Source organism: Oncorhynchus tshawytscha, linkage group LG26 (genome assembly GCF_018296145.1).
Source record: "Oncorhynchus tshawytscha isolate Ot180627B linkage group LG26, Otsh_v2.0, whole genome shotgun sequence".
Lineage (NCBI taxonomy): Eukaryota > Metazoa > Chordata > Actinopteri > Salmoniformes > Salmonidae > Oncorhynchus > Oncorhynchus tshawytscha.
Genome location: NC_056454.1, coordinates 4691255 through 4717000, shown reverse-complemented (window position 1 = coordinate 4717000; position 25746 = coordinate 4691255). Strand labels below are relative to the sequence as shown.

Below are 25746 nucleotides of genomic sequence, written 5' to 3'. Positions count from 1 at the left end.
ATAAAAGATAATTCCACCAGATAGTACAGACTGAACCTAGCCCCCAGCACATAGACTATTGCAGCATAGATACTGGAGGCTGAGACAGGGGGGTCGGAGGACACTGTGGCCCTATCTGATGATACCCAGGACAGGGCCAACCAGGCAGGATATAATAACCCCGCCCACTTTGCCAAAGCACAGCCCCCACACCACTAGAGGAATATCAACAGCCAAACAACTTACTTACCCTGAGACCGGCTGAGTATAGCCCATGAAAGATCTCTACCGCAGGAGCCCGAGGGGGCGCAAAACTGGACAGTAAGATCACGTCAGTGACTCAAACCACTCATGTCGAGTATGGTGAAAAAAGCCTGTGACAATGTGACACAACCCTCATAGGGGACAGCATGGAAGAGCACTAGTAAGCCAGTGATTCAATTATGGAAGAATGGTGCGGCATCCCTCCATATAAACATTTGTAGTACAATCTATGCCAAGGTGCAAGAAGCTGTTCTGACTCGTGGTGGCTCAACACCTTATTAGGACACTTTATGTTGGCGTTTCCTTTATTTTGGCAGGTTCCAGTACATGTTGTTGTTTAGTGTTTCCAATTTAAACATTGCACGTTGCGCTACATGCACAAGAGTTTCAGAGTGACAAGGCTACACAGGGCTATTTCCATGTTGAGGATGTCAACGGACTGTGCACACCTCCATTTCATATTTCACCATGGAATTTGATATCTCCACTAGCACAAAATGGAGAGGTGACATGGTTGCTTGACAGCTACTCTATGTTGAGGTTGCTGAGTGGGTGTGTGGTGTCATCATTGCATGCTACATCAGGGCTCAGGAGATCACACTGTGTTGGAAGAAGCTGCATTTGATCCATGATAAGTGCTGTACGGTAAGGTGATTATTCCACCCACTGAGTGCTTGGCAAAATCACATGCCACAGTCTGCTCTCACCATGATGATGGATGGTGCTGATTAGCCCAATCTATTAGAATGAGCTACTATATACAGTGCCTTGCGAAAGTATTCGGCCCCCTTGAACTTTGCGAACTTTTGCCACATTTCAGGCTTCAAACATAAAGATATAAAACTGTATTTTTTTGTGAAGAATCAACAACAAGTGGGACACAATCATGAAGTGGAACGACATTTATTGGATATTTCAAACTTTTTTAACAAATCAAAAACTGAAAAATTGGGCGTGCAAAATTATTCAGCCCCCTTAAGTTAATACTTTGTAGCGCCACCTTTTGCTGCGATTACAGCTGTAAGTAGCTTGGGGTATGTCTATCAGTTTTGCACATCGAGAGGCTGACATTTTTTCCCATTCCTCCTTGCAAAACAGCTCAAGCTCAGTGAGGTTGGATGGAGAGCATTTGTGAACAGCAGTTTTCAGTTCTTTCCACAGATTCTCGATTGGATTCAGGTCTGGACTTTGACTTGGCCATTCTAACACCTGGATATGTTTATTTTTGAACCATTCCATTGTAGATTTTGCTTTACGTTTTGGATCATCATGGTCCTGTATTTGGCTCCATCCATCTTCCCATCAATTTTAACCATCTTCCCTGTCCCTGCTGAAGAAAAGCAGGCCCAAACCATGATGCTGCCACCACCATGTTTGACAGTGGGGATGGTGTGTTCAGGGTGATTGCTTTTACGCCAAACATAACGTTTTGCATTGTTGCCAAAAAGTTCAATTTTGGTTTCATCTGACCAGAGCACCTTCTTCCACATGTTTGGTGTGTCTCCCAGGTGGCTTGTGGCAAACTTTAAACAACACTTTTTATGGATATCTTTAAGAAATGGCTTTCTTCTTGCCACTCTTCCATAAAGGCCAGATTTGTGCAATATACGACTGATTGTTGTCCTATGGACAGAGTCTCCCACCTCAGCTGTAGATCTCTGCAGTTCATCCAGAGTGATCATGGGCCTCTTGGCTGCATCTCTGATCAGTCTTCTCCTTGTATGAGCTGAAAGTTTAGAGGGACGGCCAGGTCTTGGTAGATTTGCAGTGGTCTGATACTCCTTCCATTTCAATATTATCGCTTGCACAGTGCTCCTTGGGATGTTTAAAGCTTGGGAAATCTTTTTGTATCCAAATCCGGCTTTAAACTTCTTCACAACAGTATCTCGGACCTGCCTGGTGTGTTCCTTGTGCTTCATGATGCTCTCTGCGCTTTTAACGGACCTCTGAGACTATCACAGTGCAGGTGCATTTATACGGAGACTTGATTACACACAGGTGGATTGTATTTATCATCATTAGTCATTTAGGTCAACATTGGATCATTCAGAGATCCTCACTGAACTTCTGGAGAGAGTTTGCTGCACTGAAAGTAAAGGGGCTGAATAATTTTGCACGCCCAATTTTTCAGTTTTTGATTTGTTAAAAAAGTTTGAAATATCCAATAAATGTTGTTCCACTTCATGATTGTGTCCCACTTGTTGTTGATTCTTCACAAAAAATACAGTTTTATATCTTTATGTTTGAAGCCTGAAATGTGGCAAAAGATTGCAAAGTTCAAGGGGGCCGAATACTTTCGCAAGGCACTGTATTATTTATTACCCAAAATGTACTCTGATCTGCTCTATCAAGAGTCAGTATCGGTCCTGTGGTGCCACACCTCTCCTGTCCCTCAGCAATACTATGTTCCGTATGTTGTTGATGTTGTAGGCTAGTGCCGTGTGTGCACTTTTCTCACACTGCAATGTTTTTTTGTGCCCCTATGTGTTCATCTGCCTAGAGGTGTGGCTCAGCTGTACCCAGCATATGGCTCTACCTCAAGGGAGGTGTGTGTGCGTGTATTCTTAGTGTGTCACATTGCTTTATGGCCCGGAGAGGAGGTAGGTGTGTGTCCTCGCTTTCTGTTTCTGTGTGTGCTGACAGCATGTGGCCCTGCCCCGACGTGTGGCCCACCTGTACCCAGCGTATGGGCTCTACCTGTACGAAGAGAGCCAGTACACTCAGGACACCTGCAGATTCAAACTGACTGGCACCCCTGTTCTCTTCCTACTTGGAAATGCAGGCAGCTACAAACAAGGTAAGCTTCTATCACCACTAACCAAACGCATCCACTAATCAAATTTACCCTAACCAATCTTACCCGCTCAGGTTAGTGAATATCGCAAGATTGCTCTCTCCATTGCTCTAACAATGGAAGCTAAGAAGCTCTAATATGTACAATATCTGCTTTGGTGACATATTGTATGTAGGCTGGTAACAGTCTTGTTTTTGCGAAAGATCCCATGGCCACTAATCCAGATCTATCCTCTTGTGGTTTGGTTTTGCTAGTGGCTGCTAGTGGGAACACCCACTCTCGCTTTCTCTCACTCTCACATGCATACGCTCACACACAACATGCACATAGATTGCTCTTTTACCATTTCATGCAATGTATTCCGTGTTTTCCGCTATGGGTTCTGTTGCATTAGCCTATTTTACATGCCATGGTTGCCATCACAACCACAAACCTCAACCAAGCAAACCGCAACCCTGGCGTGATCTTATGTTTTATATTCAACAACATTAGCACTAAGTAGACTATGGTTAGGCTACATTAAAGCCTGTAAAGCCTAATGGTTTTACATTAAACAGACTTCATCATAGTTGACTTAAACTGTTAACAACCTGCTAACGGGGATGCTACTGTTGATAGAGAGTATGAAATGCGATCCAGGTTCACAGGTCTACTGAAGTGATGATTAAATACCTAATCCACACACTTCCCTCTATTTTGCTAATCAGATTACTTAACTCCCATAGTAATGCTAGTCTGTTCAGAGATTAGCTTGTGTTGATAACCATGAGCTTGGTCAACCCTAACCCTCACACTTGGAGGACAGCCACTGTTCAGGGATCTGGTGGATGAATGTCAGGGATGATGGCCACACAAGCTCAAAATTTAGATTAAGGTCGAACGCATCGTTAGCTGGCCACGCTGAAAAGGAGAGATGTAAGGTGTTCTGGAGGTCTAACCCTATCTCATGAACTGCACCAACAACCCTAGTTTCAGACTTACACCTCTGAAGACTCCTATTTATCCTTACACCTCTGAACCACACCACCCTGCATCCCACTGCTGGCTTGCATCTGAAGCCAAGTAGGGTAGGTCCTGGTCGGTCACTGGATGGGATACAAGATGCTGTTGGAAGTGGTGTTGGAAGGCCAGTAGGAGGCACTCTTTCCTCTGGTAAAAAAAATATATATACCGTGCATTCAGAAAAGTTTTCAGACATTTGGACTTTTTCTACATTTTGTTACATTACAGCCTTATTCTAAAATGGATGAAACAGCTTTTTTCCCTCATTGATCTGAACAGAATACCCCATAATGACAAAGCAAAAATGGGTTTTTTAACATTTTTGCCAATGTATTACAAATAAACTCATCACATTTACAGTATTTAGACACATTACTCAGTGCTTTGTTGAAGCACCCTTGGCAGTGATTATAGCCTGGAGTCTTCTTGGGTATGATGCTACAAGCTTCGCACACCTGTATTTTGGTAGTTTCTCCCATTCTTCTCTGCAGATCCTCTCAAGCTCTGTCAGGTTGGACAGGGAGTGTAGCTGCACAGCTATTTTCAGGTCTCTCCAGAGATGTTCAATCTGGTTCAAGTCTGTGCTCTGGCTTGTCCCGAAGACCCTCCTGCGTTATCTTGGCTGTGTGCTTAGGGCTATTGTCGTGTTGGAAGGTGAACCTTTGCCCCAGTTTGAGTTCCTGAACAGGTTTTCATCAAGGAACTCTCTGTACTTTGCTCGGATCATCTTTCCCTCTACCCTGACTAGTCTTCCAGTCCCTGCAGCTGAAAAACATTCCCACAGCATGATGCTGCTGCCACCAAGATGCTTCACCGTAGGGATGGTGCCAGGTTTCCTCCAGAAATGACGCTTTGCATTCAGGCCAAAGAGTTCAATCTTGGTTTGATCCGACCAGAGAACATTGTTTCTCATGGTCAGAGTCCTTTAGGGGCCTTTTGGCAAACTCCAAGTGGGCTGGTGTGGCTTTTACTGAGGAGTAGCCTCCGTCTGGCCACTCTACCATAAAGGCCTGATTTGGCTGAGTGCTGACCAAAGATGGTTGTCCTTCTGGAAGGTACTCCCATCTCCACAGAGGAACTCTGGAGCTCGGTCAGAGTGACCATTGGGTTCTTGTTAACCTCCCTGACCAAGGCCCTTCTCCCCAGATTGCTCAGTTTGGCCAGCCAGCTAGCTCTAGGAAGAGTCTTGGTGGTTCCAAACTTCTTCCATTTAAGAATGATGGAGAAATTCTTTGGTTCCCTTCCCCAGATCCGTGCCTCGACACAATCCTGTCTCGGAGCTCTACGGACAATTCTTTTGACCTCATTTGTTTTTGCTCTGACATGCACTGTCAACTATGGGACCTTATATAGACAGGTGTGTACCTGAACTCAATTTCGAGTCTCATAGCAAAGGGTCTGAATACTTATGTAATTAAGGTATCTCTGTTTCTTTAATTCATTTGTAAAAATGTCTAAACATTTCACTTTTTCATTATAGGGTGTTGTCTGTAGATTGATAAATGTATTTATTTTTAAATACATTTTAGAATAAGGCTATAACACAACAAAACGTGGGAAAGGTCAATACTTTTTGAATGCACTGTATGCCCCAGGGTAGTGATTGGGGACCTTTCCCTGTGTAGGGTGTTGTCTTCTGGATGGGACATTAAACAGGTGTCCTGACTCTCTGTGGTCACTAAAATATCCCATGGCAGTTATTGTAAGAGTAGGGGAATTAACCCCGGTGTCCTGGCTAAATTCCCAATCTGGCCCTCATACCATCATGGCCACCTAATCATCCCCAGCTTTCAAATGGCTCATTCATCCCCCTTCCTCTCCCCTGTAACTATTCCCCAGGTTGTTGCTGCAAATGAGAATGTGTTCTCAGTCAACTTACATGGTAAAATAAGAGTACTTTTTTTTTCAAAACTTCCATGCCAGTTGGAATAATTTATTTAGGTGTTTTATCTCTGAACACTCAAATGCTTTTTTCTCCCGCAACAGTTCGATAAGGGGTGTTTACAACAATCGGTGGAGACTAGCGATCCTGATTGCCAATGTGTCCTGCCAGAGACATGCCATGTAGTTTTCCTGACACTCATACCTCACCATTGGTACAGCCCCCCCCTCTCTCTTGTCACAGCCCCCTTCCTTTATCCCTTTATTGGGTGCTAAATCTGTCACCAAATCAAGGAAAGGCTAAGTGTTTACTGCTCTAAACAAAAATAAAAACTTCTGGTCCCATGTTTCATGAGCTGAAATAGCTGATCACACAAGTTTTCCATACGCACACAAAGAATATTTTTCTTAAATGTTGTGCACAAATTTATTTACATCCCTGTTTGTGAGCATTTCCTCCTTTGTCAAGATAATCCATCCACCTGACAGGTGTGGCATACCAAAAAGCTGATTAAACAGCATGATTATTACAGTGGTGCACCTTGTGCTGGGGACAATAAAAGGCCACTCTAGAATGTGCAGTTTTGTCACACAACACAATGCCACAGATGTCTCAAGTTTTGAGGGAGCTTGCAATTGGCATGCTGACTGCAGGAATGTCCACCAGAGCTGTTGCCAGATAATTTAATGTTCACTTCTCTACCATAAGCCGCCTCAATCATTGTTATAGAGAATTTGGCAGCACATCCAACCAGGTTTACAACCGCAGACCATGTGTAACCATGCCAGCCCGCGACCTCCACATCTGGCATCTTCACCTGTGGGATCGTCTGAGACCAGTCACCCGGACAGCTGATGAAACTGAGGAGTATTTCTGTCTATAATAAAACCCCTTTGCAGGGAAAAACTCATTCTGATTGGCTGGGCCTGGCTCCTCAGTGGGTGTGCTTATGTCATGTGATATCAATAGATTCGGGCCTAATGATTTTATTTCAAATGACTAACTTCCTTCATAAAATCTTTTAAATTGTTGCATTTATATATCTATATATATATATACAGTGGGGCAAAAAAAGTATTTCGTCATCCACCAATTGTGCATGTTCTCCCACTTAAAAAAGATGAGAGAGGCCTGTAATTTTCATCATAGGTACACTTCAACTATGACAGACAAAATGAGAAAAAGAAATCCAGAAAATCACATTGTAGGATTTTTAATGAATTTATTTGCAAATGATGTTCGAAAATAAGTATTTGGTCAATAACAAAAGTTTATCGCAATACTTTGACAATACCCTTTGTTGGCAATGACAGAGGTCAAACGTTTTCTGTAAGTCTTCACAAGGTTTTCACACACTGTTGCTGGTATTTTGGCCCATTCCTCCATGCAGATCTCCTCTAGAGCAGTGATGTTTTGGGGCTGTTGCTGGGCAACACGGACTTTCAACTCCCTCCAAAGATTTTCTATGGGGTTGAGATCTGGAGACTGGCTAGGCCACTCCAGGACCTTGAAATGCTTTTTACGAAGCCACTCCTTCGTTGCCCGGGCGGTGTGTTTGGGATCATTGTCATGCTGAAAGACCCAGCCACGTTTCATCTTCAATGCCCTTGCTGATGGAAGGAGGTTTTCAATCAAAATCTCACAATACACGGCCCCATTCATTCTTTCCTTTACATGGATCAGTCGTTCTGGTCCCTTTGCAGAAAAACAGCCCCAAAGCAGGATGTTTCCACCCCCGTGCTTCACAGTAGGTATGGTGTTCTTTGGATGGAACTCTTTGTCCTGCAAACACGACGAGTTGAGTTTTTACCAAAAAGTTATATTTTTGTTTCATCTGACCATATGACATTCTCCCAATCTTCTTCTGGATCATCCAAATGCTCTCTAGCAAACTTCAGACGGGCCTGGACATGTACTGACTTAAGCAGGGGGACATGTCTTGCACTGCAGGATTTGAGTCCCTGGCGACGTAGTGTGTTATGGTAGGCTTTGTTACTTTGGTCGCAGCTCTCTGCAGGTCATTCACTAGGTCCCCCCGTGTAGTTCTGGGATTTTTGCTCACCGTTCTTGTGATCATTTTGACCCCACGGGGTGAGATCTTGCGTGGCGCCCCAGATCGAGGGAGATTATCAGTGGTCTTGTATGTCTTCCATTTCCTAATGATTGCTCCCACAGTTGATTTCTTCAAACCAAGCTGCTTACCTATTGCAGATTCAGTCTTCCCAGCCTGGTGCAGGTCTACAATTTTGTTTCTGGTGTCCTTTGACAGCTCTTTGGTCTTGGCCATAGTGGAGTTTTGAGGGTGACTGTTTGAGGTTGTGGACAGGTGTATTTTATACTGATAACATGTTCAAACAGGTGCCATTAATACAGGTAATGAGTGGAGGACAGAGGAGCCTCATAAAGAAGAAGTTACAGGTCTGTGAGAGCCACATCTTGCTTGTTTGTAGGTGACCAAATACTTATTTTCCACCATAATTTGCAAATAAATTCATTAAAAATCCTACAATGTGATTTTCTGGATTTTTTTTCTCACTTTGTCTGTCATAGTTGAAGTGTACCTATGATGAAAATTACAGGCAACTCTCATCTTTTTAAGTGGGAGAACTTGCACAATTGGTGGCTGACTAAATACTTTTTTGCCCCACTGTACATACAGTTGAAGACAGAAGTTTACATACACCTTAGCCAAATACATTTATACTCAGTTCTTCACAATTCCTGACATTTAATCCGAATAGAAATTCCCTGTCGTAGGTCAGTTAGGATCACCACTTTTATTTTAAGAATGTGAAATGTCAGAGTAATAGTAGAGAGAATTATTTATGTCAGCTTTTATTTGTGTCATCACATTTCTAGTGGGTCAGAAGTCTACATACACTCAATTCGTTTGGTAGCATTGCCTTTAAATTGTTTAACTTGGGTCAAACGTTTCAGGTAGCCTTCCATCAATAAGTTGGGTGAATTTTGGCCCATTCCTCCTGACAGAGCTGGTGTAACTGAGTCAGGTTTGTAGGCCTCCTTGCTCGCACACACTTTTTCATTTCTGCCCACAAATTTTCTATAGGATTGAGGTCAGGGCTTTGTGATGGTCACTCCAATACCATGACTTTGTTGTCCTTAAGCCATTTTGCCACAACGTTTTGTAAGATTAATTTGCGACCAAGCTTTAACTTCCTGACTGATGTCTTGAGATGTTGCTTCAATATATCCGCATACTTTTCCTACCTCATGATGCCATCTATTTTGAGAAGTGCACCAGTCCCTCCTGCAGCAAAGCACCCCCACAGCATGATGCTACCACCCCAGTGTTTCACGGTTGGGATGGTGTTCTTCGGCTTGCAAGCCTCCTCCTTTTTCCTCCAAAAATAATGATGGTCATAATAGCCACATAGGTTCTATTTTGTTTCATCAGACCAGAGGACATTTCTCCAAAAAGTACGATATTGTCCCCATGTGCAGTTGTAAACCGTAGTCTGGCTTTTATATGGCGGTTTTGGAGCAGTGGCTTCTTCCGTGCTGAGCGGCCTTTCAGGCCGTCGATATAGGACTCGTTTTACTCTGGATATAGTTACTTTTGTACCTGTTTCCTCCAGCATCTTCACAGGGTCCTTTGCTGTTGTTCTGGGATTGATTTTCACTTTTCGCACCAAAGTACGTTCATCTCTAGGTGACAGAGTGGTATAACGGCTGCGTGGTCCCATGGTGTTTATACTTACGTACTATTGTTTGTACAGATGTACGTAGTACCTTGAGGCGTTTGGAAATATCTCCCAAGGCTGAGCCAGACCGTGGATTTCTATTGATTTTCCCATGATTTCAAGCAAAAAGGCAAAGGTATGCCTGTGAAAAACATCCACCGGTACACCTCCAATTGACTCAAATGATGTCACTTAGCCTATCAGAAGCCTCTAAAGCCATGACATCACTTTCTGGAATTTCACAGGCTGTTTAAAGGCACAGTCAACTCAGTGTATGTAAACTTCTGACCCACTGGAATTGTGATACAGTGAATTATAAGTGAAATAATCTGTCTGTAAACAATTGTTGGAAAAATGTATTGTGTCATGCACAAAGTAGATGTCCTACCCGACTTGCCAAAACTATAGTTTGTTAACAAGAAATGTGTGGAGTGGTTGAAAACAAGTTTAATGACTCCAACCTAAGTGTATGTAAACTTCTGACTTCAACTGTTTACTGTATATAAAACATTTTTTTATTGCACACAAGAAAATACAAAACAATATGATCAAAGTTTAAAATGAAAAGAGTATGTGCATGAGGGGTAGAAAATCAGAGGCTTATAATGCACCTCCCCTTTCAAATGATAATGGAGTATTATTTACACAAAGGAAAACATGATGACCCGGGAGTAAAAAAGAGAATCAGATAAAATGCTACATCAACAATGATTAACAAATAGGCAGCATTTTATTGGGATGAGTACTTATATGGAATGTCCAGTAGGTACTTTTTCATTTTGTTTTTCTCACTGCACTTGATAGCCCTTATGTGCCCTAGCTATTAACAAATAGAAGTTGAGAAACGCTATTTTCCATAGGGTGATGTAAAAATAGAAATAAATCAATTAGATTTTTCTCAGTGGTAGCCCCATCCACATTCATAGCACTGGTTAACAAATGGGAAGAGAAACAGAGAAACTCTTGTAGTGCCATTTGTGTGTATCTTTTCGACCTTGTATTCCACAGTTCACAGTGGAGTGTGAGTGGCAGAGACAGGAGTCTCAGACCAACTCTGTGCAAGTACCACACGCTCTCTCCTTTGGTGATTCCACCTTTCTCTAATTCCTCCCTGTATGTTGAAAGTCATTTTTGTATCTATCATAATTCTCTAAGTCCGGTGTGTCAGAAAATATGTATTTTGGATGGTTTATTTAGCAATAACAAGTTGTTTAAGTGCACTGAATTTCTTGAGGTTGAAGGTGGGCAATACTGGCGTCCTATGGTTCAACTCTGTGTGTCCTCTCTTGTTTAGGCATGACCGTTAGTGATGTCACTCTCAACTCCACTGGACTTCTGCACATCATTGAACTGCAGCACGTTCACCAGGTAAGCCTATCTGAATTATACATCTCTATAATATGTTTGGTCAATTAATTATCCACTACTTGCAGTCAGTGCATTCTATCAGGAGCCTGAACAACGACAACAACCTACATACAGTACTGGCAGAACAAGACAAAGATATTTGGTCTTATACTTACTGACCTCTGTATCGTCAGGTCTATCAGGCGTTCAGAATCTCAGTCGTAAGCCACTGCAAAATAACCAAAGGAGGTAAGCAGAGGTCTACAGTTTTGCAGGAGTACATTTTTAGAAACTAATAGGGTGCGTGTTTGTTTTTGACAGTAGTGTTTTGGTTGACAGTTGCTCTTAATCATCTCAATAAATTCCATAGTTTTACATTAGGCAATTATTGGTCAGTGATGTAATTTTGGTATAGTGTATAATTTTGGTAATGGTTTAACATGCCAACATACTAGTAATTTTGGAGTTAGTCTATATGTATTGTCAGACTGCCCAATGTCTACAGAATAAAGGTGCCATGATTTAGGAAGGACTCAGTTACCACGTTCAGTTACTAGCTCCATCTGTCTGTCCATTCCTATCACATTTGGCTATTAATATACTGTATCTAATATATTTACTGGTAACTCAATGGAAAACATATGAAACTTTTACACCTTTTTTATCTGGTCTACCCCTCTGCATCTCTCTTCAGTGTTCCCTCGGTAACAGAAATATCAGTCATGCTCCATACAAGTCATCCTGACAACACCTCTGGTGTCCTGCTGCAGGTCCACACCGCTCCCAATTGCCAGTATAAGGTACTGCCCACAGAATTAGATAGGATACTTTTGTTATTGTGTGTTATCTCTACATGGTATTGCCCATTAGGGTGATGCATTGCACCCCGATAAAGGCTTCATGCTGAAATGTGATTTTTAACCTGTTAAGACAGCGATGTGCACATTCCAATGATCCAATGTGATGGGATGAATGGGACAGTAGGAAAAATGTCTCGTAGCAGGTTTAGGAAACATACTTTTTCTGTAGGTTATTCTTCGAATGACATCTTTGGAACATTGTTCATTACCACTGCCACTGTCTGCTTCCCCACTTTGTGACAGTGCCATTGTAAAAATGACCCTACTGTATGAAATATATGTCTTAACTATCATTAAATGAAGACTTTTAGTTTTTATCAAAGATTCTCTGTAATTAGTATTACGGGATTAAACTGAAAGTCGGGGCACCAAGGAAAATATTCAGACTACAAAGTTATAATTTTCCTAATATACTGTAACTTTTCAGATATTTTCATATCTGATGGTTAAAAGATTCAGCAGTCTGGTCTCAAACCTTGGCCCTCTCGTTATCGAGGTAAGCTGGTCTGCAACCTTTGTCCTCTCGTAATTGAGAGCAACATGGTCTGTTGAGAAATTCTCAAAGTGGGGGTTTTATTCGGGAGAGCAGAAAAGGGCCTGTCCCAGGATGCCCGACCATAACTGTGCTCATGGACGGTCCTCTGATTTAGATAAACTCCAAAGGGAATTTGGGTTTCCTTCATTAAACAGTCCAAAATCACATTACACAATTTCACTAACAGTATCATCCTCACTCATTCATCTAATACAACAATTAGATGTAAGCCTCATATCTGAAACTATTATATAAACAGCATTATGGTAATGTGGCCGTATTGCCTCCCATGACTTTCACAAAATTGTACCAAACAGACCAGTTCATTGCTGGATTCTTCACCGATCTTTTATACCTTCTCCAGAACATAAATGTTGTTCGGACCTCAAGTTCTGTGAGATGGAAGAAATTCCTTTGTTCTCTATACTGTGGCCATGAGGAGATAAATCTCCTCCAGGAATTTACGACCTCTCTCTGACCACAGCAGCTTGGGTGCAGGAGACAGGGACAGGGGGATGGGGCTTGCTGTTCCCAAAGAGGGCAAAGTCATGACAGTAGCATTGAGTTAAAACCCTTTAAGGTCTAAGGGGCCGGGGCTGGGTTTCTACTAAGCCAACATATGGGATAAAAAATGGGAATCCCTGTAAGTATAAAACAATTATGAAAATGAATTACTTGACTAAACGATGAATTTGGTTTATGGCTATTCGCCCATATAAATGCATTGAATGACATATTCATACATGGCAAAACAGATATTCAAAAATAAATCAAAAGGAAGTATGTTTTAAAATGTCTCTCCTATATCTGAGAGATAAGAAAGTTCAAGAAATGATATACAGTACCAGTCAGTTTGGACACACCTACTCATTCCAGGGTTTTTCTTTATTTTTAGTATTTTATACATTGTAAAATAATAGTGAAGACATTAAAACTCTGAAATAACACATATGGAATCATGTAGTAACCAAAAAAGTGCTAAACAAATCAAAATATATTTTATATTTGAGATTCTTTAAAGTAGCCACCCTTTGCCTTGATGACAGCTTCACGAGGTAGTCACCTGGAATGCATTTCAATTAACAGGTTCAAGTAACAGACACATCTCAACGTCAACTGTTCAGAGGAGACTGTGTGAATCAGGCCTTCGTGGTTGAATTGCTGCAAAGAAACCACTCCTAAAGGACACCAATAAGTGTCTAAAGGACACTTATAACTGTAAAATACATATTTGTATGATTAGTGTTAAAGAAAATGTGCATATTTTCTAAAGGTCTCTGCCCTCACCGCTGTGAACGTCACACAGAGCTCCAGTTTGGCTTTAATGAACTATTTTGGGAAACTCGCTTTTCATCTCATATTAATCCTGTCCATCTATGACAATCAGAAAGTGTTTTTTTGGCTAAAATCTATAAATGATTTTTGATTCATGTCTAAAAAATCAACCTCTGAATGTGCTATAGTGAGTCTGTGTAACAGCTTTCATCGCAAGAAGAGGAATCGTCAGACCAAAATGCAGCGGGATAAGTGTTCATCCTAATTTTAAGGAACTGAACACTGAATACAAAAATAACAAAAGGAAAACACGAAACAGTCCTGCAAGGTGAAACAAACACTAAACAGAAATACAAACACATAGAAAAAGAACATAGAATGCCCACCCAAATCACAGCCACCGCAGACAGATCGTGGGCCCTGTGGCAGCCCCACGCACCAGGCTGTCTCTGCGTCTCCTCCCTCCAGGTTCACCCTCCTGTCCGGAGCTGCCAGAGTCGCCATTGGGGAGACCTACAGGAGGCCTGGTGCGTGGAGGAGGCACCGGATGAACCGGGCTGTAGGGGAGCACTTTATTTTTTTATTTTAAATTTTACCTTTATTTAACTAGGCAAGTCAGTTAAGAACAAATTCTTATTTTCAATGACGGCCTAGGAACAGTGGGTTAACTGCATGTTCAGGGGCAGAACGACAGATTAGTACCTTGTCAGCTCGGGGGATTGAACTTGCAACCTTCCAGTTACTAGTCCAACGCTCTAACCGCTAGGCTACCCAGCACTGGAGTTCTGGTGCGCAGCCTTAGCACCACTCCTCCAGGCTGAATGCCCACTTTAGCCCGGCCCCTCCAGAGTGCAGGCACAGGTCGAACCGGGCTGTGGGGGAGCACTGCAGATCTGGTGCTTACCACTGGCACCTCTCCCTTAGGCTCAAGACCCACTTTCGCCCGGGACGGGCGGAGCGCAGGCATAGGACGAACCGAACCCTCCCAGCGCCCCGGAGACACAGTACGCAGAGCCGGCGCAGGATACCCTGGGCCGAAACGGCGCACCGGAGACCAAACGCGCTGAGCTGGCACAATCTGCCCTGGCTGGATGCCCACTCTCGCATGGCACTTGCGGGGGGCTGGCATGTAGCCCTCCGGGCTAAGAGCGAGCTCTGGAGACACCGTGCGCTTCACCGCATAACACGGTGCCTGACCAGTACCACACTGCTTCCGGTAAGCACGGGGAGTTGGCTTAGGTCTATTGCCTGTCTCTGCCAGTCACCCCGTGTGCCACCCCCCCAACATTTTGGGGGGGGGGCTGCCTCTCGTGCCTGCTGTGCTGCCTTGCCTCATATCGCCGCCGCTCATCTTTAGCTGCCTTCAGTTCTTCTTTGCAGCGGGATAAGTGTTCATCCTTATTTTAAGGAACTGAACACTGAATACAAAAATAACAAAAGGAAAACCCGAAACAGTCCTGCAAGGTGAAACAAACACTAAACAGACATACAAACACACAGAAAAATAACATAGAATGCCCACCCAAATCACACCCTGACCAACCCAAAAATAGAGATATAAAAAGCTCCCTACGGTCAGGGCGTGACAGTGTGGTTATATGCACACAATAATACGATTTATTGTGCATAGTCAGGTTAATATAATAGTTTGATTAAAACGTTTACATACTTTGCAAGAAGAATGATTTCCCTCCTAATCCTGTTTACATGGACACATCTGAAATCAGGCTACCTAATGGCAGAAAATCGCCAATCAAAATGAACATTATACCACAGAAAATATATTATTTTTGGGGAGCAGATTTGATTCTGAGTTCGGATATGTAAAGTTTGTATGTGAAAACGACTTCTAAGAGGCATACATTGAGTTGTTCTGAACACACTTCACTCGAGCTAAAGAGGGAGGCTTGCTCAGCTGGTGTTAGCACACGGGCAGATCAAACACAACGCTGGAATGCTGATTAAGGTGTTACATTTCCTAATAATTCAAAAGATTGCTCAGAAAACCAGGTGTTTTAATTTCCTTATGCTTACTTCAATTTTTACCTTATATCGATTTAAGATAAACAGAGTAAGGTTTTTATATGACTATTGCATAAACTGCCTACTGACAATCAGTTTATCAAATTATTAGTATGCAGGTAAGCATACTCAGTGATGAACCCACTCTATCCTGCTGCGCTGATGTAATGATTGCAGGCATGTACTTTGTCAGTGGCTGTGATGTAGGGTTCAGCCATAAGTTGATTGACAGACAGAAGAGCGAATTATATGATAGGAAGGACATCCCTGCTTCAAGTGGTTTCAGATTTCACATCCTAAGAAAGGCGCAAAAGAAAATGAAAGTTTGGTACGATCGGTAGGTCAGAAACAGCACTTTCGATGTGGGTGACTAAGTCCTGGTTTTGTTGCCAGTTCTGGGGTCACCGTTGCAGGCTCACTTTTAAGGCTCTTACCCCATAGGGAATTTAAAAAAATCTGGATTACATCATCGCCACATCGGAGAGCAGGAAACAAAAAACCTATCTGTGTCATGTCAACATGTTTAAACCATGCTTTACCCTCTACGATCAGGTGGCGAAGTTGGTGGAAACTGGTATTGATGTTCTACCTGTGGCCACTGCTGTCACCGTTGACCAGTGGCGGTTCTAGCTTGTATGGCTCCCTGGGCAAACCCCCTTTCAGCCCCCCAAAAAAAAAAAACCAAGACTCATAAATATCAAAAAGAAGTAACAAATACAAATAGAAACAAATTGTAGTATATAAATACAAATAAAAAAGTGAATCAAATTATTACACTATTACCCTATTGCTAACAAAATCAAACACTGTGCTAACAAACAACATAACATAGACAATCACCCACAACGACAAAACAGGCTACCTAAATATGGTTCCCAATCAGAGACAATGACTAACACCTGCCTCTGATTGAGAACCATATCAGGCCAAACACAGAGACAGACAAACAACATAGAATGCCCACTCAGATCACACCTGACCAAACAAAACATGTAAACATACAAAGCAAACTATGGTCAGGGCGTGACAGTAACCCCCCCCAGGTGAGGACTCCGGCCGCAAAACCTGAACCTATAGGCGAGGGTCTGGGTGGTCATCTGTCCGCAGTGGCTGCTCTGGCGCTGGACATGGTCTTACTCCGCTTCTGTGGCCTCCTATGAACGGCGACCCTCGCCGCCAACCTAGGACTGGCAACCCAACTAAAGGGCCCCACGGGACTGATGGGCAGCTCCGGACTGAGGGGCAGCTCCGGACTGATGGGCAGCTCCGGACTGAGGGGCAGCTCAGGACTGAGGGGTAGAGGGGCTATGGCGGCTCCTAGCTGGCTGACGGCTCCTGGCTGGCTGACGGCTCTGGCAGCTCCTGGCTGGCTGACGGCTCCGGCGGCTCCTGGCTGGTGGCTCTGGCGGCTCCTGGCTGGCTGGAGGCTCTGGTGGCTCCTGGCTGGCTGGCGGCTCTGGCGGCTTCTGGCTGGCTGACGGCTCTGGCGGCTCCTGGCTGGCGGCTCTGGCGGCTCCTGGCTGACTGATGGCTCTGGCGGCTCCTGGCTGACTGACGGCTCTGGCGGCTCCTGGCTGACTGATGGCTCTGGCGGCTCCTGGCTGACTGATGGCTCAGGACAGACTGGCGGCTCTAGCAGCTCCGGACAGATGGGAGACTCTGGCAGCTCCGGACAGACGGGAGACTCTGGCAGCTCTGGACAGACAGGAGACTCAGGAGGCTCTGGCAGCACTGGAGAGGAGGAAGCACCTGTAGGCAGACGACGGAGAGACAGCCTGGTGCGGGGGGCTGCCACCGGAGGGCTTGTGCGTGGAGGCGGCACTGGATAGACCGGACCGTGCAGGCGCACTGGAGCTCTTGAGCACCGAGCCTGCCCAAGCTTACCTGGTTGCATGCTCCCGGTAGCCAGGCCAGTGCGGCGAGGTAGAATAGCCCGCACTGGGCTGTGCTGGCGAACCGGGGACACCATGCGTAAGGCTGGTGCCATGTACGCCGGCCCAAGGAGACGCACTGGAGACCAGATGCGTAGAGCCGGCTTCATGGCACCTGGCTCGATGCCCATTCTAGCCCGGCCGATACGAGGAGCTGGAATGCACCGCACCGGGCTGATTGAGAACCATATCAGGCCAAACACAGAAACAGACAAACTAGACATACAACATAGAATGCCCACTCAGATCACACCCTGACCAAACAAAACATATAAACATACAAAGCAAACTATGGTCAGGGCGTGACAATAATATATATTTACAAAAAAAGGTGTGTTGTCATAGACTTAATTGTTGACAGCCAGTAACCATGTTCACATTGGAGAAGGCCATGCATTTAAGTTGGTTATGTTGTGCAATGGAAGTTGTTTTCTGTTAGTGGTGAGCAAAAAATATATATATATATTTGTTGTCCTTGGGGGGAAGGTGTTACAGGTTTTGTTTTCAAAACAACATTTCCATCCATTTTGAGATTGGACTTTAGCACTTATAGCTCGTTAGCACATAGGGCGCATTGATTGGTGTCACCTTGTTAGTCAGAATGTGTCACACCTGTGCTGGATTGTCCATCTCATTAGTGAGAAGGTGGTTTACCTGTGCTGGCCCTGGTGATATTTAAGAGTGCTCAGTGCTCCAATTGTCTTGAAAGATGTGGAGGGTCAACACCTATCATTGGTACAACCTAGTTTAATTTCTAGATTCTCTTAAGGATCCTACCCTTTTATAAATTTTCGCCTAAAATGACATACCCAAATCTAACTGCTTGTAGCTCAGGACCTGAAGCAAGGATATGCATATATGCATATTCTTGATACCATTTGAAAGGAAACAATTTGAAGTTTGTGGAAATGTGAAATTAATGTAGGAGAATATAACACATTAGATGTTGTAAAAGATAAGACAAATAAAAAAACATGTTTCAATTTTTTAAAATTGTACCATCTTTGAAACGCAAGGGAAAGGCCATTAATGCATTCTTCCAGCCCAGGTGCAATTACAATTTTCCCCACGAGATGACAGCAGTGTATGTGCAAAGTTTTATGCTGATCAAATGAACCATTGCATATCTGTTCAAAATGTTGTATCAAGACTGCCCAAATGTGCCTAATTGGTTTATTAAAACATTTTCAAGTTCATAGTTGTGCATGGTTTTCTTTCACTGTAATAGCTACAATTGGACAGTGCAGTTAGATTAACAATAATTTAAGCTTTCTGCCCATATCAGAAACAATATGTCTATGTACTGGGATTTTTTTTTGTTACTTACAATCTCATGCTAATCACATTAGCCTACATTAGCTCAACCATCCCGCGGGGGGGACACCGGTCCTCTCAAGGCTCGGGGGGAGTGTTCGGAAGGATGGATGACGTGCCCAAAGTAAACTGCCTGTTACTCAAGCCCAGAAGCTAGGATATGCATATATTGGCAGCATTGGATAGAAAATACTCTGAAGTTTCTAAAACTGTTAAAATAATGTCTGTGAGTATAACCAAACTGATATGGTGTCACGCCCTGACCTTAGAGAGCCATTTATTCTCTCATTTGGTGAGGTCGGGGTGTGACTAGGGTGGGTATCATTGTCTCTGATTGGGGATCATATTTAGGCAGCCTTTTCCCACTGGGTTTTTGTGGGATCTTGTTTTTGGTTAGTTGTTAGAAGCTATGGCTTGCTTCACGTTTCGTTTGTGCTTTATTGTTTTTTTGTGCCGGTTCAATAAATAAATATGTTGAACCCATACCATGCTGCACTTTGGTCCGACAATCCTTACAACGACGTTCGTGACAGGAGAAAACCCAAGGAAAATCCATCCGAAAAAAATTGTTTTTGATGTCACAGGCCATTTTCATGCTAGCCTATGGGAAAAACAAATCGATAGGACCCAGATTTCAGTTCCTATGGCTTCCACTAGATGTCAACAGTCTTTAGGAAGGGTTTCAGGCTTGTTGTTTTTCCAAGGTGTCCCTCCTTAGAAAAGTTGCACACGTGAATGAGGTGCCGCTCTTCGTTACTTATCTTCCCTATTGAACATACTATTCTCCGTCTAAAATGTTATTGTTTATTTAGATATTAGAGTACCTGAGGATTAATTAGAAACATCCTTTGACTTGTTTGGACGAATTTTACCGGTAACTTTTTGGATTCGTTTGTATGCATGTTGAACGAGTGGATTACTGAAATCAATGGCTCCAACTAAACAGACTTTTTTGGATATAAAGAGAGACTTTATCGAAGAAAACGATCATTCGTTGTGTAGCTGGGACCCTTGTGATTGCGAACAGAGGACGATCTTCAAAGGTAAGTGATTTATTTTATCGCTATTTGAGATTTTGTGACGCCTTTGCTGGTTTGAAAAAGTATTTTGATGTGGGGCCCTGTCCTCAGATAATCGCATGGTATGCTTTCGCCGTAAAGCCTTTTTGAAATCTGACATTGCGGTTAGATTAACAAGAAGTTAAGCTTTTAAACAATGTAAGACGATTTTTGTATTTTGAATTCCCCGCTCTGCAATTTCACTGGATGTTGTCATAGTGGCACGCTAGTGGTACTGTCACGCCCTGGTCAAAGTATTTTGTGTTTATCTTTATGTATTTGGTCAGGCCAGGGTGTGGCATGGGGTTTTTGTAATTGTGGTGTGTTTGTCTTGGGGTTTTGGTGGTGGTATTGGGATTGTAGCTTAGTGGGTTATCTAGCAAAGTCTATGGCTGTCTGGAATGGTTCTCAATCAGAGGCAGGTGCTTATCATTGTCTCTGATTGGGAACCATATTTAGGCAGCCATATTCTTTGAGTTTGTCGTGGGTGATTGTCCTTAGTGTCCTATGTGTACTCTCGGTTAGTTTGCACTAGATAGGCTGTTTCGGTTTCGATTACGTTTATTGTTTTGTGTAGTGTTCGTGTTTCTTTATTTGATTAAACATGAATCTCAATCGACACGCTGCAGTTTGGTCCGACTCTCCTTCATCACCACTAGAAAACCGTTACAGAATCACCCACCAACCAAGGACCAAGCGGCGTGGTAAACAGAGGCAGCAGCAACAGCAGCAGCAGGAGAAGCGACAGGTGCAGCAGGAGCAACAGCAGCAGCAAAGGCAGCAGCAGGAGCAAAGGCAGCAGCAGGAGCAAAGGCAGCAGCAGGAGAAGCAACAGAGGCAGCAGCAGCATTGGGAAAGGCTGCACTCTTTGGATAAATGGACTTGGGGGGAGATCCTTGACAGACAAGGACCCTGGGCAGAGCCATGGATGGAATTGGAGCTGTCGGCGAAGCAGAGTGCTGAGTCTGAGAGTGTGGAGGATGTATTGGACAGAGTAGAAAGAAAGGTGTGGGCTTGGCATAGCATGCACGGCATACCAGTGCCAGCACCACGCATCAGGCCTACAGTGCGTCCCACCTGTTCAGCGCTGCCGGAGCCTTTCTCCTCTCCTGCGCGGCCGGAGTCTCCCGCCTGTTCAGCGCAGCCAGTCTGCACGGAGCTGCCGGTCTGCACGGAGCTGCCGGTCTGCACGGAGCTGCCGGTCTGCCCGGAGCTGCCAGTCTGCAAGGAGCTGTCAGTCTGCACGGAGCTGTCAGTCTGCACGGAGCTGCCAGTCTGCACGGAGCTGCCAGTCTGCACGGAGCTGCCAGTCTGCACGGAGCTACCAGTCTGCAAGGAGCTGCCAGTCTGTAAGGAGCTGCCAGTCTGCACGGAGCCGCCAGAGCTGCCAGTCTGTAAGAAGCCGCCAGAGCTGTCAGCCTACATGGAGCAGCCAGAGCTGTCAGTCTGCATGAAGCAGCCAGAGATGTCAGTCTGCATAGAGCAGCCAGTCTGCATGGAGCAGCCAGTCTGCAAGGAGCTGTCAGTCTGCAAGGAGCTGTCAGTCTGCACGGAGCTGCCAGTCTGCACGGAGCTGCCAGTCTGCACGGAGCTACCAGTCTGCAAGGAGCTGCCAGTCTGTAAGGAGCTGCCAGTCTGCACTGAGCCGCCAGAGCTGTCAGCCCAAATGGAGCAGCCAGAGCTGTCAGTCTGCATGAAGCAGCCAGAGATGTCAGTCTGCATGAGCAGCCAGTCTGCATGGAGCAGCCAGTCTGCAAGGAGCTGTCAGTCTGCAAGGAGCTGTCAGTCTGCAAGGAGCTGTCAGTCTGCACGGAGCTGTCAGTCTGCACAGAGCTGTCAGTCTGCAAGAAGCTGTCAGTCTGCAAGGAGCTGCCAGGCTGCAAGGAGCAGCCAGTCAGCACGGAGCCGCCAGAGCTGTCAGTCTGTAAGAAGCCGCCAGAGCTGTCAGCCTATATGGAGCAACTAGTGCCGCCAGTCTGCCCAGCGCCGCCAGTGCCCCCCGTCTGCCCAGCGTCACCAGTCTGCCCAGCGCCGTCAGTCTGCCCAGCACCGCCAGTCTGCCCAGCACCGTCAGTCTGCCCAGCGTCGCCAGTCTGCCCAGCGCCACCAGTCTGCCCAGCATCGCCAGTCTGCCCAGCACTGCCAGTCTGCCCAGCACTGCCAGTCTGCCCAGCACTGCCAGTCTGCCTAGCGTCGCCAGTCTGCCCAGCGTCGCCAGTCTGCCCAGCGCCGCCAGGCTGCCCAGCGCCGCCAGGCTGCCCAGCGCCGCCAGGCTGCCCAGCGCCGCCAGATCTGCCAGTCAGCCAGACTCTTCCAGATCTGCCAGACTCTTCCAGATCTGCCAGTCAGCCAGACTCTTCCAGATCTGCCAGTCAACCAGACTCTTCCAGATCTGCCAGTCAACCAGACTCTTCCAGATCTGCCAGTCAACCAGACTCTTCCAGATCTGCCAGTCAACCAGACTCTTCCAGATCTGCCAGTCAACCAGACTCTTCCAGATCTGCCAGTCAATCAGACTCTTCCAGATCTGCCAGTCAATCAGACTCTTCCAGATCCGCCAGTCAGCCGGGATCTGCCAGAACTGCCAGTCAACCAGGATCCGCCAGTCGACCAGGATCCGCCAGTCGGCCAGGATCCGCCAGAACTGCCAGTCTGCCAGGATCCGCCAGTCTGCCAGGATCCGCCAGTCTGCCAGGATCTGCCAGTCTGCCAGGATCCGCCAGAACTGCCAGGATCTGCCAGTCGGCCAGGATCTGCCAGTCGGCCAGGATCTGCCAGTCGGCCAGGATCTGCCAGTCGGCCAGGATCCGCCAGTCTGCCAGGATCAGTTAGATCCGCCATTCAGCCAGGATCCGCCAGTTTGCCAGGATCCGCCAGTCAGCCAGGATCCACCAGTCAGCCAGGATCCGCCAGTCTGCCAGGATCCACCAGTCAGCCAGGATCCGCCAGAAGTGCCAGTCAGCCGGGATCCACCAGTCTGCCAGGATCCGCCAGTCGGCCAGGATCCGCCAGTCGGCCAGGATCCGCCAGAACTGCCAGTCTGCCAGGATCCGCCAGTCTGCCAGGATCCGCCAGGATCCGCCAGAACGGCCAGTCGGCCAGGATCTGCCAGTCGGCCAGGATCTGCCAGTCGGCCAGGATCTGCCAGTCAGCCAGGATCTGCCAGTCTGCCAGGATCAGTTAGATCCGCCATTCAGCCAGGATCCGCCAGTCTGCCAGGATCCGCCAGTCTGCCAGGATCCGCCAGTCAGCCAGGATCCACCAGTCTGCCAGGATCCGCCAGTCAGCCAGGATCCACCAGTCAGCCAGGATCCGCCAGTCTGCCAGGATCCACCAGTCAGCCAGGATCCGCCAGAAGTGCCAGTCAGCCAGGATCTGCCGGAACCACCAGCCAGCCAGGATCTGGTAGATCCATCAACCCGCCTGAGCTTCCTCTCACTCCTGAGCTTCCTCTCACTCCTGAGCTTCCTCTCACTCCTGAGCTTCCTCTCACTCCTGAGCTTCCCCTCGGTCCCGAGCTTCCCCTCTGTCCCGAGCTTCCCCTCGGTCCCGAGCTACCTCAGTCCAGTGGGGCCCGTTGTTAGGTTTCCTAGGCCAAGGTTAGCGGCGAGGGTCGCCACTCAAGGGACACTAGGGAGGTGGACTAAGACAATTATGGAGTGGGGTCCACGTCCAGCACCAGAGCCGCCACCGCGGACAGATGCCCACCCAGACCCTCCCCTACAGGTTTAGGTTGTGCGTTCGGGAGTCCGCACCTTAGGGGGGTTCTGTCACGCCCTGGTCAAAGTATTTTGTGTTTATCTTTATGTATTTGGTCAGGCCAGGGTGTGGCATGGGGTTTTTGTAATTGTGGTGTGTTTGTCTTGGGGTTTTGGTGGTGGTATTGGGATTGTAGCTTAGTGGGTTATCTAGCAAAGTCTATGGCTGTCTGGAATGGTTCTCAATCAGAGGCAGGTGCTTATCGTTGTCTCTGATTGGGAACCATATTTAGGCAGCCATATTCTTTGAGTTTGTCGTGGGTGATTGTCCTTAGTGTCCTATGTGTACTCTCGGTTAGTTTGCACTAGATAGGCTGTTTCGGTTTCGATTACGTTTATTGTTTTGTGTAGTGTTCGTGTTTCTTTATTTGATTAAACATGAATCTCAATCGACACGCTGCAGTTTGGTCCGACTCTCCTTCATCACCACTAGAAAACCGTTACAGGTACACTGATCCCAAAGAGGTTTTAACTCAGCTTTTTTCAGGTGCAAAACCCTTGTCTTGATTCAACAGACACCTCCTTGTAAAGTTTCTCCCATTTCTCTCTTGCTCACTCTCCCTGTCGCATACTCAAACTCAAACACTGTTTGTTGCAGGATTACATGACAGATCTAACTTTTGAACGATATAAAATTTTATTGTCTCTTTATTGCCTCTTTACACATACTTACATTTATTTTTTAAGACTGTAAAGCTGTCCTCAATTGGGGAACCGCTGTCCGGGACAATGTCCTTAGGATTATGGAGTGGTGTGTTTATAAAAAGTTGTTTGAATATTACAACATTTATTAGTATTAAACAAAACTTTACCATTGAGAGAGGAGTTATCCATTATCCAACTATCTTTCTTAAAATGTTTTAGATTGATGATCAATGAATTAATGTCCCACAACAACACAAGGGACAGGGGAGAAAACACACCTTTGCTACCACTTTTAGAGATTCTGACTGTTAAAGATATTTGTTGTGGGCCCTCTGGAAAGTCCCGAAATATGCCCCTGAGCCTTGTTGGAGAAGGACGCAAGGTATGTATGCAATGTATATGAGCAAGTGTAGCCTATGAGCAAGTGTAGCCTCAACATCTATACCTGCCACATAATTCTTCAACTAGTACCATAGAAATACTTTTAGCCAGCTGAGAGTCCACAAAGTTTCTTCAAGAATGTCCTTTTCTTGTTTGCTTATAAAATCTCAAATGTATAAAGCTGTAATGCACTGATTCTCTTCACTGCAGATCTGACCCATCACACGACTCTTCCAAGAGGACCTCTACACTCCATATGTCCTTCTGTGCACAGAAGTCCGTGAAGAGGTTTCTGCCCCATCACGCCACTCTTATTAATCAAATAAAGCAATGTACCTTTATATTCTCTCAGTATTTATATTCATTGTGAAACAATTACCTTATGCAGATGTATGAAAAATTGTGATGTAGATTTGTTTTTGCCATTGCTTGATCTATTTTAAATGTAAGAATATGTTGCAGATGAACTTTAATTGTGGACGATGGAAACAAATAGAAATGTAATGAACAATGTTTTCAATACCCAACTTTATCCTCTGCAATTCCGTTTACAGTACAGTCTTAGTAAAAAAAGTGCTATTTAGAAAATACAGTGCCTTGCGAAAGTATTCGGCCCCCTTGAACTTTGCGACCTTTTGCCACATTTCAGGCTTCAAACATAAAGATATAAAACTGTATTTTTTTGTGAAGAATCAACAACAAGTGGGACACAATCATGAAGTGGAATGACATTTATTGGATATTTCAAACTTTTTTAACAAATCAAAAACTGAAAAATTGGGCGTGCAAAATTATTCAGCCCCCTTAAGTTAATACTTTGTAGCGCCACCTTTTGCTGCGATTACAGCTGTAAGTCGCTTGGGGTATGTCTCTATCAGTTTTGCACATCGAGAGACGGAACATTTTTCCCATTCCTCCTTGCAAAACAGCTCGAGCTCAGTGAGGTTGGATGGAGAGCATTTGTGAACAGCAGTTTTCAGTTCTTTCCACAGATTCTC

General features: G+C 45.1%; 1 long non-coding RNA gene across 1 annotated transcript; it reads left to right on the top strand.

Moving 5' to 3' along the window:
• Positions 1-2683: 2683 nt before the first annotated feature.
• On the top strand, positions 2684-25089 carry LOC112224908. The gene is made up of 5 exons (XR_002949503.2): positions 2684-3040; positions 10917-10990; positions 11164-11218; positions 11664-11769; positions 24959-25089. It is a non-coding gene; the product is annotated as an uncharacterized LOC112224908 (long non-coding RNA).
• The last annotated feature ends 657 nt before the right edge of the window (positions 25090-25746 follow it).